Below are 12,822 nucleotides of genomic sequence, written 5' to 3'. Positions count from 1 at the left end.
ATGTAACAGGATTATCCTTTCTGTTTGTTTGTCACGGCGGATCATGAAAATTAGGGTTAAGAGAAAGAGCTTAGAGGCACATTGTTATCACAGCTTCGGAATATTAGACGCAAACTGGGATGATTTGCATATTCATTTATTGCTTTTGAAATTCACCTTGTTAATTAAGGGCCAAGTGTAACAATCACTTGATACCATGCAAACAGCTTGACTCAGACGCGGGGCAACAATCACAATCACATTGCACAGGATCGTCAGACGGAGAACTCAACAAACACACAACAACAACAACCCGTGTCTGTCTGAGTGATATACAAGTAGGAGGCAAATGAGCTCAATTGAGAACAATGAGGACTAGCAGAGGTATAGAGGCAGCCGGCGTTTGTCGTGCAAGTTCTGCTCAGAGAAGTAGAAAGGTATACTCAGGTGCATACTTAGTTTAGACTAGTCATTGGTTAGACATGGGTTAAGGTTAGGTTTAGGTGTGCTGCCCCGTGATGTATTGTATTACACATTTTACATGTTTAAATATGCAAATGAGGCATTATGTAGGAAAATGTGCAAAATAGAAAATATTAAAAAGCTACTACTGTGGAAGGGTTATTATCATGTATTAATTTACTTGTATTGATCCTATAAACAATTTAATATACGTCTAGACTGGGTTAAAACTGCCTGAGATATCATTATCACTGTGATCGAAAAACAAACGGAAAGATGCTGGTGATTGCAATGCACCACTCTGCCGGGCATGGGTGTACATGTACACACACAGGTATGATATAATACACCATACCCCCCCCATTTGCCTTTCTTTTGCTGCGTGTGAGCCTATCCTGGTCGTCTCCCTCCCTGGTCTGCCGACTTTCTCCAATTTCCCAGGTTTATAGAGTAAGGCTCATTCTTGGCCCATTTAGCAAAATTACACGTTTTACTGTTTCTACATGGCTGCCTCTGCTAAAGTTCAAACCCGAATCCCAGACACCCTTCAAATGACATCATCCGCAAAGCTTCCCCAAGAGATTGATAAAAGTGCCGGGAGCGCATAGTGTGTGCGTGCGTGCGTGCCTGCGTGTGTGCGCGTGTGGTTATGTAAAGCACAGCGAAAAGAGTGCTAGAGCACAAAGCAAAGTCCATAGTGGTCATTTCACTCTGAGTAGAGGACCTTATTGTCCGTGACCGTGAAATGCACGGTGCGTTGTCATGTCTTCCCCACGCTGTTGTATACCACAGTGCTGTACACCGACTTTGCGCGTGGAGGTTTGATTAGGCCTACAAGCAGAGCACAAAGACATCTTCCCCACAGACTATTTGCATGCACTTAAAAGGACCACTACACCACTTTTCAACCTATTTTCATATAATTGGTCCTGATGTTCACGATAAAATACCACCATTTCGTTCTACTCGATCTACAGGAGGGCTGTGGGCAGCCATATTTTTATATATATATATTTGGATTTTTATTATTGTGAGAACAATGGCTTCCATTTTTGCATTGCAACTTTTCAGGAATAGAAAGCCTGCTGTTTCTATTTTCTTGGATTCCCCATCGATGATGTCACTGGTGGACGGGTTTCTGAACTGCCCACAACCCTCATATAGACACAAACTGAGTAGAAAAAAATGGTGCAGCTCCCAGTACAACAGTATAAGACTGTGGTTGTACTGGTCAGCTCTCAGTACAACAGTATCAGACTGCGGTTGTACTGGTCAGCTCTCAGTACAACAGTATCAGACTGTGGTTGTACTGGTCAGCTCTCAGTACAACAGTATCAGACTGTGGTTGTACTGGTCAGCTCTCAGTACAACAGTATCAGACTATGGTTGTACTGGTCAGCTCTCAGTACAACAGTATCAGACTATGGTTGTACTGGTCAGCTCTCAGTACAACAGTATCAGACTATGGTTGTACTGGTCAGCTCTCAGTACAACAGTATCAGACTGTGGTTGTACTGGTCAGCTCTCAGTACAACAGTATCAGACTGTGGTTGTACTGGTCAGTTCCCAGTACAACAGTATCAGACTGTGGTTGTACTGGTCAGTTCCCAGTACAACAGTATAAGACTGTGTACTGGACTTACTTATACCCTGGGTAAATAAAGAACAAGAATAAAAAAGGCGACAATAATTTGTTTGTTTTTAAGCCCTCCTCGGTTCTGAATTCAGATGGTACCACAGCCCCAGTAGGCCTCACTACAAATCTGGCATTCAACTTTAGTAAAGACAGTTTGTTTTTGTTGAGGAGGGAGGGGAGGAGGGGGGCGCTGAGATGGAGTCAGGTGTGATGGTCAAAATGGTAATTAAAAAAGATTTAGCATGTGAGCTGTTTACCATTACGCTGATATACCAGTTCAAAGACATTGGAAGTCTGATGATCGACACATGACCACTCTGTTACAGCATTATACATGTTTATCCTCTTTTTAAAGTGTTCAAAGTGATTCTCTGTCCTCTGTCTTTAAGTCCCTTTGAAACAAGGTGTCCTTTCATTTCTGGCAGTTGCTTCTATGAGGGGAGGAAACAATTACTGAGACGTAACTGATATCGTTAGTCTTTAATTGGTCTCAATTCGGCGGAAGGAAGAGGATCGAACATTAATAAATGTCTGCTTTCTTAATTCCATTTGTTTTTTTTAGACCAGTTACGTCATTAATACAGTTTCAATAATGTTTTTTTCCAGGGACCGAATCGTCATGAACAGAAAAAGATTTGATTTATATCCAGAATGGGTTTTATCCAGCTTCTCTGGCCAATCCATCTTTATTTGACACATTTTGTTTGGATTCAGTCGACTTTCCAACGCTTAAAAAGTCATCTGCTTTCATTCACCTGTCCATCTGAAGTCCCTACATCACGACCAGGAGCTACTGAAGGCAGAGCAGAGAGCAGCCAGCAGAGAAGACTTACTGAAGTAGAGCCAAAAACCCTTGTTATTCTTTGGGGAGGGCTGGGTGTGTTGTAGCACCTTCTGACACATTTCTGATATGTTTACACATCTCAGTGTGATGCATGTGTAAATAAATAACTGGGCTCTGAGGGTATGTGCGTGCCTGTGTGTGCGTGTACAGGAGGTGTGTGTGTGTGTGTGTGTGTGTGTGTGTGTGTTTGGCTGTCTTTGTCGCGTATGGTGCCGACAGGTCCGATCAGACAGTGATGACAGCATATGATTGTCAAAATGCCTGTCGCAGAGTGGCAGGCGGGCTTTGACATGCACCGCGCCGCAGCCTTATTTTCCACTTCCCTTCTCTCCTGTTTGCTTTTTTGTCACATCTCTGTTTCCTGGCAGTGAGGTTGGTTTAACTGAGAGTGAAGGTAGATATAAAAAATAAAAAAATAAAATAAAAACAGACAAGCGCAGGTAGCATGAGGAAGTCAATCTCGGGGGGATGTGTTGCTTTCGGGGCAGACACACACACACACACACACACACACACACACACACACACACACACACACACACACACACACACACACACACACACACACACACACACACACACACACACACACACACACACACACACACACACACACACACACACACACACACACACAGCTCCCACAGACGGCAAAGCCGGATAGTGACAATGTGGGAGTCAAAACCGCCAGTTGGAAATCTCGGCATGGCTGGGGTTTTTATTTATTTATTTTTTGACAAACAAGGCCTGCTCCTCATATATGGAGGGTCCGGACAGGTGGGACAGGTGCAACGCATGCATTCCCCAGCGAAGCAATGCACACACACAGCACGGGGCGTCTGCTTGGATGGTACATCACCGTCCACATTTCACAGCAAGCTCTCATTTATTTTGATGGGCGTTAAAGGGAGCGCGTCAGTTAACTCTGCAGCGAGCTATCAGGGCCCCCGTCGCATTGGGTGAAGATAACGGCAACAAACCTAACCCGTATGGGCATGGGACTCCTGAAACTTTTTTATTTTCAGCACAAAGAGTTAATTGAAATATATAAGAATGACATGGTGTTCCTTTAACTTTTGAAGGTGTTAAACTTGTAATGCGCTTGATGGGTGATTAACTGATAAAATGAGAAATACCTTTCCTTATTGACAGTCGAGTGATATCGGCCCCGACGTGTCCCGACGCAGACTCACAAAAATGTCAGACATATCGTGGGAGTGACAGTGAGACACGGAGAGAGAGAGCACAATACATCCGCTATGTATGCAATGCCTCATGACAGACTCTCAGAAAATGAGAGGGAAGGCCCCCCCCCCCCCCCCCCCCCCCCCCAAACCCACCCCCCGTCTGTCTCCTCGCCAACTTTGTAGGAAGTTGGTTCTGTCGCAGATCTGGGACACGGCCTACCCTCAGTGGAGATGTTAGGCAAGGCGAAAGTGACAGGCCGACATCCATCCGCCTCCTCAACTTGTCTATTTATATGTATATTCATGAGCCATCGGACCACGCGCCAGTGGCGATGCATTTAGCGTTATTGCGGGAGCTGAACCTCAGCCCTCCTTCCTCATCCTCCTCTCTCTCTCTGGCAGCTGACAGAGAAAGATTGCCGCGTAGCCCAAGTGACAAAGGACTGGCAGGCCCGGGATACTAAATCATCGTATTGACGCGGGGCAATGAAAGCGGAATCTCATCTCTAAGACTTGTAAAAATGACTCTAGCCTTCACTTTGGGCATTAAGTGGATTGTTTGTCCCTCTATTAATACATCTCTTAAAAGTCGTGTAAGTCCCGGCGCTGCCATCTTTGGAGACGGGGGAAAAGGGAACACGGTGGATGTTATTATTTATGACTCTCCCGTGTTTGCTCCCCCTCGTGACTTTCTCAAACTTTTTACCCTCAGGACTGTGCAAATGAGGGCATTTGGTGGGGGTGTTGGTGGGTACCGGAAAATGCAAAGTATTTAAAATAATGTGCATCTAATGCACAATGTACAGCCGTATCTTTGAACTTAAATGAGGCGGATATCTTCTATACTGCCATTAATGAATCAAACAGACATTAAACAGTCCATGGATTTCCAATCCATGTGTGTCATACCTGCAACTGAACTTAAGCATGAGACTCCTGGAATTTCTACCCTTTACCCTAATTTATATTTCTATACCCTAAAATTATACCCTAATTTGATATTTTATAAAATATCCTTAATTCTGTACAACTCAACTAAGTGAATACTGTGTGGATACTAAGTGAATACTATCTGAAGTCTATGTGGCAAAATAGTCATCATTCCTACCAGGTTATCATTCATCTGTCTGTCTGTCGATGATATGTACTCCTAGGTTACTACAATTCAAATTTGATTAATAGCAGAGTAACTGGCAGAGTAACTGTCCCTCCAGACTATGAGATAAACATCCCGCTACAAACTAGCAAAATACAATGCATATGTCCCTTCGGTTTACCAGAACTAGCCAATCGCAGACGTATGGTGCATTCAGAAACGATGAAGACACGTTGAGTTGAATTGGAGCAGCTACTGTACATGCATCTTTGCAACGTCATGTCGCTGGCTTCCATTGACAATGAAAGGTAGACTGAATGGCATCGTTTAATCTGCCCGTGTGAACGCAACAATACAAGTGTGCCGGTGCCAGCCAACATTACAACACCTAAATATGCATTTATAAACGTGCCAACATACCTCTTAATATCCGTCCACAAGCAGAGACAAAGATGGAGAGTGGTAGAAAAGTACTGTATGTGTATACCTCCTGGTGGAGATGGACGCCCTACTGAGCGCACCTTTTTAGTTAGAAAGCATGGTAATCAAGCCAAGCCAATCAAGGCCATATTATAGTCAATGGAAACATTTGTCATTTAAGTCATTATTTTTTTTACCTTTCTTTTTTTTAACAGAGGCATATTCCAGAGGTGGAAATCTGAATCACTTGCAATGGCCCAACACATGGTTGGTACTAGGGCCCTCTTTCTCTACGGGCCCCAGTGCAAGCGCACTGCCAGCACTGTCCCTGTTTACCCCCCTGCTGTCGGGGCCAAAGGGGATGAAACATGCCGAAGGTACCAAAGGCCCCGAGGTGACAGCAGCCCTCAGGCAGTGCTGCAGTGTGGAGACTTTATTGTTTAATAAATATTTGGAGTCCACAGTGATACGTGTTTGTGGGGCTATAAGAATTCCAAGCGACTCGCTTGAAGGCCCCACCATTTGCAGAGAAGTTCCACCTCCACGGTGGTCAGTCCCCGCGGACATGCGGGCTGACAACCACGCCATGTGCCTCAAAACCCAAACGGGAGAAAACAGTAAACATGTTTGAAAAGCCTGAAAAGTTGGTACGGCATGTGCACAGTCCCCACTGCATATTGCTGTTGCTGACTTGTGTGCGGCCATTCATCGAAACTATCTACCCCATCTATCCACTTCTCCCACTGACTTCCTCCCTTCCCTTTCTCCTCCTATTTTTCTCTCTCTCTCTCTCTCTCTCTCTCTCTCTCTCTCGCTCTCTCATTTCTCCCCATCTCCTCCACCAGGCCCCTAGAGTTCCTTTCCTATAGTTCTTCCTTCAAACTGACAGTAGTGCTGTGCATAAAGATGCTGCTGCCTTTGCATAATGCGGATGCGCCTTCTGTAGGTCGAATGAACCTGCTTCGACATGTGTCAGAAGCTCGCCGTCTAGGCTTGGACTAATGATGGCACGCCGGCCAGCCCACTGCCCCTCTGCACATGCCCACTCTTAGATACGTGTGTGTGTGTGTGTGTGTGTGTGTGGGGGGGGGGGGGTTCGTCATACTGATTAAAAGCAAGCCCCCCCACTACCCCGCCCCCAAAGCCCCTCAGAATCAGACAGCGGGAACATGAACCGCTGTCAGGTTGGCCTAGATGGGGACACAGGATCCATGTCACCTGAATTTACCGGCCTAATATGACAGCCGAGTTGTGATCCCTTGTCTGGGACGCGTCAGTTGCTCAGAGTTTGGGGCTTATTCTCATGCAAATGATGTCAGGTTTGGACAGAATGTGAATGAGATTCGTCACACTGTCCGCGGGACTAAACCGACCCACCTGACAGTGGTTCCTCACGAGGCCCCCAAGATGAAATAAATGCGACATTTGACATTCAAATCTGGCACCCCCAGACTAGGAATAGTTCAAAATAATGAGGAATTTGAGAGTGGAACTGCAGTACTGTGTGTGTAACCTATTTACCTTTCTTGGATCCAAAAGGGCACATTTCCAAACTCCAACGGGGACACAACAATATCAGATTATTACTGATGTACACAATACACCTTTGCTGTCCAAAGTTTCTTTTTTTTTGTGGGCAAAACAACCCCCACACACACATAGTAGGAATAGTTGCTACCAATTATTTACAAGAGCATGTACAGTATGTCTATTGACCTGCTAAAAATATATATTCTGCAGGTACCACTGATGGTAGGTTTGAAAAGCCCTATGTGGTGGTTGGAAACAACAGTAATGAAAAGCAAACAGCTTTCTTTGTTCATAAACATTTCATAAACATTCTTATTGCACGTTTGCTTTTTTATGAACACTCAGTCCAGACATGACCTGCTGGCAGGATCAAAAGGGAGTAAGGTTGCTAGTAACACAGGTTTTCTATCAATACATGTCTCCTTCTGTCTACACAATCAACAATGATTGTACAGCGCCTCACACCTGTGGGCCCCCGCAAGAAACTGACACTGCCGGAAGAAAGAGCTCACGACAGATCCTAAAAGACACTTCATCCATTCAGCGCGGCGGTGGCAGTCGTCATTATTCTCAAAGGAATCCACTTTGTCAGGTCTCCATTCTTCAAGAGGCTCTCCCCTGGCCTGATGAATTATGTCGTTGGTATCTTTCAAAACAAGGCTCACAACTGACAGGTACACAACACTTTTACAAGATGTTCTGACTGCCGGCGGGATCTTGACAAGGGGACAAATGTGTCAACTATAATGTTGGGCTGAACTCTTTATTCGTGACGAGATGCCAAAACCTTCAAGCTTCTCCATTCAACCCTAATGTTTATACAGATTTTTAAGGTGCTCGTAGTCTATAATGCTCGTCACATTGGCTGTCAGAGACAAAGGCCATGGAGTGGGCTGCATGAGTTGGATACTTTAGCCATGTTTATTTGTTTTGTGGTAGACACGTCTTGACTCAAGACTCTTGAGTGCATATCCTGCTTTCCACCTAACATCTAGACAAAATGCTATTTTATATACTATCTTGCACGCCACCATACTCTTATTATGCCTTAATGTTTTTGCCATTTTATACGATTTAGAAAAACGTTTTGAAATAAAATCAAATAACTCATCTACAAGCTCACGACGTGTCGATGTACAGTAGATAGACTATTTTCACCATTTTAAAACGTTTAAAAAAATAGTAAAACATGTAAAAAACGATTAGGCATGAGCCAGGGGTAAAGTGGTGCATAGAATAGAGCCTTTTGTCTATCAACAGATAACTGAATGACACTTTTTTTGTGACATTTGTAGAAATGGGCATGCAACCAATTATAAATTAACCAGACTCATGTCAAACTTCTAAGCTGTTCTTGGTTTAATTTTTTTTTTTCCTAAAATCCAGGATATTGTTTCTATATCATTGTGGGACTGGCAATAAAGAATAAATTATAGTAAATGAAGCAATTCTATGATAATTACAAGCAACTACACGGAAAAGTAAACAAGAATAAATTAAAAGCTTTTGTAGTCAAATATTTATGACAAATGCATGGTTCATTAATAAAGCAAGATTGCACTTTTTCCAAATGTAAAATTTATGTTATATTACAGTCACCCCATTAGATTAGTTATATGACATATTAGATCAGTACCAAGGTTTTTCAGTTGACTAAACTAATGTACATTCTCGTTAAATGTTCCGCAATTGTGCGGGTTGAATTTGGTTCATGACCATATTTACATGGCAGCCATTTTGCTCTAACAATATGTGATACACTGGGATTTTCCCCCCGTGGGAAAATGACCCCATACTTCTCACTTGATTTATTACCTCAGTGAACATTTTCCTAACGAGTTTATGTTGTCAGTCGCTAGTTTCAAGTCTTCTTCAATAAAACATGATGTTTATATACTGTAAATCAGGGGTCTTCAATGTTTTTTTTAGGCCAAGGACCCTTTAGCTCAGAAAGAGATGAAACAGCGACCGCTGGTTTGATTTTTAGTTTTTATAGACTTCCCTGAAAATAGCTGATCTACAAGCTTGAGCAATTATAAATGTAATAGCTAGGGGTTTATTGTCACATCACAGGTTTACAGAAGTGACAAGTGGGTGAAATTCATTTTTGGGCAAGTTCTAGTGTTTTTGGGTTCAATTGGTTAATGTAAAAACAAATCACACTCGTGAGAAGTGAGGGGCGCTCATCATGCATCATCTCATATACTGGCCAATCAGTAGAGCTTTGATATATTCTGGTTGCAAAAGGGGTGAAGTGGCCCTTTAGGCGCCCTTATTGGCCCCTTTAGGGTAATAATGCCAGCAAAGCCATTTCATGAATTGAATACATAGGACCCAAATGGAAACATTGGTGATATCATATTAGACCAAGTCTTTGACTGTACTCTGTGCTGTTTACATTTGTCTAATAAAGTATTCAATCAATCAATCAAGTACGTACGTAGCTGCAATATACAACCACAGTGATCGGGATAGAGGCAGAGAAGCTCCACCGTCTCATCCAAAGAGCCATGAGGGCAACCTCTTTTACCAATATGGCCACGGTCAATTTTCCAAACTCAACTCGACTCAAAGTCAAATGGGTCTCCATGGGTGACATCATGGGCGACTCTGTCCATCTTCTACACTGTTGGCTCCTAGGAGCCAAGCCAAAGAAGACGTCTGTCTGTCTGAGAGTCTAACTTGTCTGTCCTGGGATAATCTCTCAGAACAGCTGGACCATTCAGTACCAAATGACTTTTCTGCCAGTAAGCCAAGGGAAGTAATACCCCAGTTAAATTTCAGTCTGGAAGCCAATGGCTGTCAACGTAGGCTGAAACTTTGCCCAAATATGGAGCTGACTGACTCAAAAGTACTGTCTGGTCTCATAGAATGGCCACATGGTGGACATGAAACCAGGCATTATTTGACCCCTATTTGTTTATTTAGCAGTCTATGTTTATACTCTAGCATGCCATCCTCACTGCTACTACTGCATGCGAAAACAATGCATGATAGAATTAGAATATTGTCCACTTGCCCTTGTCTGACAAAGAACCTCCTCCAGGAAAGTGATTTTGTTTTTGCAATATGGCCCGTAAAATAAATGAGCAAATACTTAACATTGCAAAAGGGTATGCGTTGGAAGTTGGAACACATTTTTATGTCAATAGCTTGCAACTTAGGATCCGGAATGCAGTGCCTACCAAATAGGGGGGGAACCAAATACTGAGGGGAAATCACAAAGGACATGGTTAATTCCCTGTGCATCGTTTTCACTGCATTATTGCCACCAGTATACGAGTAAACATGACACGTGTCACAAGCCTTCCCACAGTCTACATTCATAGTATGCATTATCCTGGCAGTTGGTACTTCACGGATTTGCTAATGTTACAGCAGTTCAGCTCGCTGTGACTTCAGGCTTTCCATTTTGATTATTATAAACGGAAATCAGAGTGCATCACACGGCCTCTTGTCACAAACACCATTTTGTTGAACATCAAATTTGCGCTTCTGCCTGCACGCCTCGGTTTGTCTGGCAACGGTTACGACATGGAGCCAATTTATTTTGTGTTTGATTTAAGGCGAGAAATAAATAAATAAGAAACGGAGTCACAAAAGAACAAACAAAGCACTGCTTGTCTCACAAAGCCGCATGAAGAGACAACAGATTTGTTGTGACATCTTTTGACAAGACAAAGATGACTTTGTTTGCACAGAGCATCTATGAACCTGCTGATTCCATTTTCCTTTTGATGGAGACACTCTCGTCGTACATGGTTACAACATAAGAAACCCATTAGATGTTTTGACAGGGCTGCGCCGCATTATGACACTGGTCTGCCAGAGGAACTAGTAAGTAATTGCATAGTATCTTCTGGAAATGCTATAGTCAAGTGTAAGATCAAAAAAGCAGCTAGCCCTTTCCTGGCTTCGATTTCATCCTCTAATTCCGATGACAGAGTGCACAGTGTGTGTGTGTGTGTGTGTGTCGTGCGTCTGTCACCCATATATCGAGAAACGTCTGACCAATCAACTTCAAACATGCCATGTGTATCACAGAGGACCTGTACTGAATGGGGAGTTGGTCGGATCAGCAGTTGTCCAGAACTGTACTTCCCCAAATCTGTTTGTCTGTCTATCTCAGTACATTATCTATCTGTGTCTCTTTTATGCCCATATACAGTGTAATACTGACACCATAGACAGGCCTCCTCCATATACTATGACAATGGGTACAAGTACTATGACAATGTGTACAATACTCTGCTAATGCCATGTACTCTGACAAGAAGAAGTACTTTCTATGACCGGATGGGCATGCGTTCCCTTCCCAGGGCATCAGCCTAGCTACTCTCGGATGAAATCATGTATTTCTGCACAGATCGAAAGAAACTGCAAAAATAACAAATTCCAACTGCCTTGCATAAAGTTATCCTCCACGCTCTCCCTCTTCATCAATACCAGACTTATTTAACGTCTTTGATGGAGCGAAACACCCATCTATTTTCATGGCTAAACATGAGTGGGATGTGGGTGACCTCAAGGGGAGGGGCCCATGTCCAAGTTGGCTACTGCACATTCAAAATATTCAAATCCACATGATTTTGCTGCCATGTATGTGACTGTCGAAATGGTGTTTATGAGAATGTTAAACTGCCAGTCTTGCCATGTAACTTGATAACAATCAAGGCCAGGAGAATGAGACTAGCAGGACACTGCCAAAGGCATCAAGAACTGCCAGCAAGCAAACTGGTGCTCTGGGAACCAACACACGGGCATCGATCACGAGGACGCCCCGCGCTAACATACGTGGATGTACTCAAGAGCGATGCAGGAGTGCAAAGTACCAACGAACTGGCCGGATGTATGGAGAACCGAGATGACTGGAAACGACGATGGAGGGCTCGTCTGAGGACGACCTAGAGAGACAATAATGTGTTAAGAGCCGAGGTCGGGCGTTTATAGTAAGCCGGTTTCATTGGGAAATTTGAAAAGTTTTGAAATGTGCAAACTAACACATGACATATTTATCACTCCGAATACTGTAGAGCTATAGGCCTGTTTGATGTCTTCTCTCATCTATGTTGCTTCAGTGGAATCAGTAATTCTCCTTTGTTCCTGACATCAGTGTGTTTTTTGGTACACTGTGTGGCCCCCCATGCCTTTCATCCCCTGACTTTTATATATACGTGACTAATCCCTGTATATTTGATGGCTCATTCTTATGTCTCCCGTGGCACCGTCCTAGTGCATGCTGCGCGGCAGGAACTCTATTGTTTCCCGGGGAAGACGCCTTAGGCTAGTGTTCAAACGTGCGTGGGGTGGGAGCATGTTGACTTAAATACCTTCACTGAAGACATGCCATGGCCCTCCTTTATCAGGTGTCTTGCTAGGTGTCTCTGTGAAACCTTTAAGCTTTAAGCTCCCATGCCAAACCAGAAACGTTAAGTCTCATTAAACCCCTAGCATTTCTTCTGGCAATGTTTCATTCACAGCTTTTTTTATCTCCATCCTTCACCCCAAAAAAAAGGTGTCACGCATATTGAATTGCTAATCTCATCAGCTGATTTGGGTCTAATAATCATAGGCTCTGACTGATGACAAAAATAACTGTTGCTTATTCAGCAATATGCTGACATGCAAGCAGTGGGCAGCGCTGGAATATTATTCCAACATAGTTTAC

Source organism: Protomyctophum parallelum (genome assembly GCF_964188405.1).
Source record: "Protomyctophum parallelum genome assembly, chromosome: 1".
Taxonomy (NCBI): domain Eukaryota; kingdom Metazoa; phylum Chordata; class Actinopteri; order Myctophiformes; family Myctophidae; genus Protomyctophum; species Protomyctophum parallelum.
Note: the sequence above shows the minus strand (reverse complement) of the source record.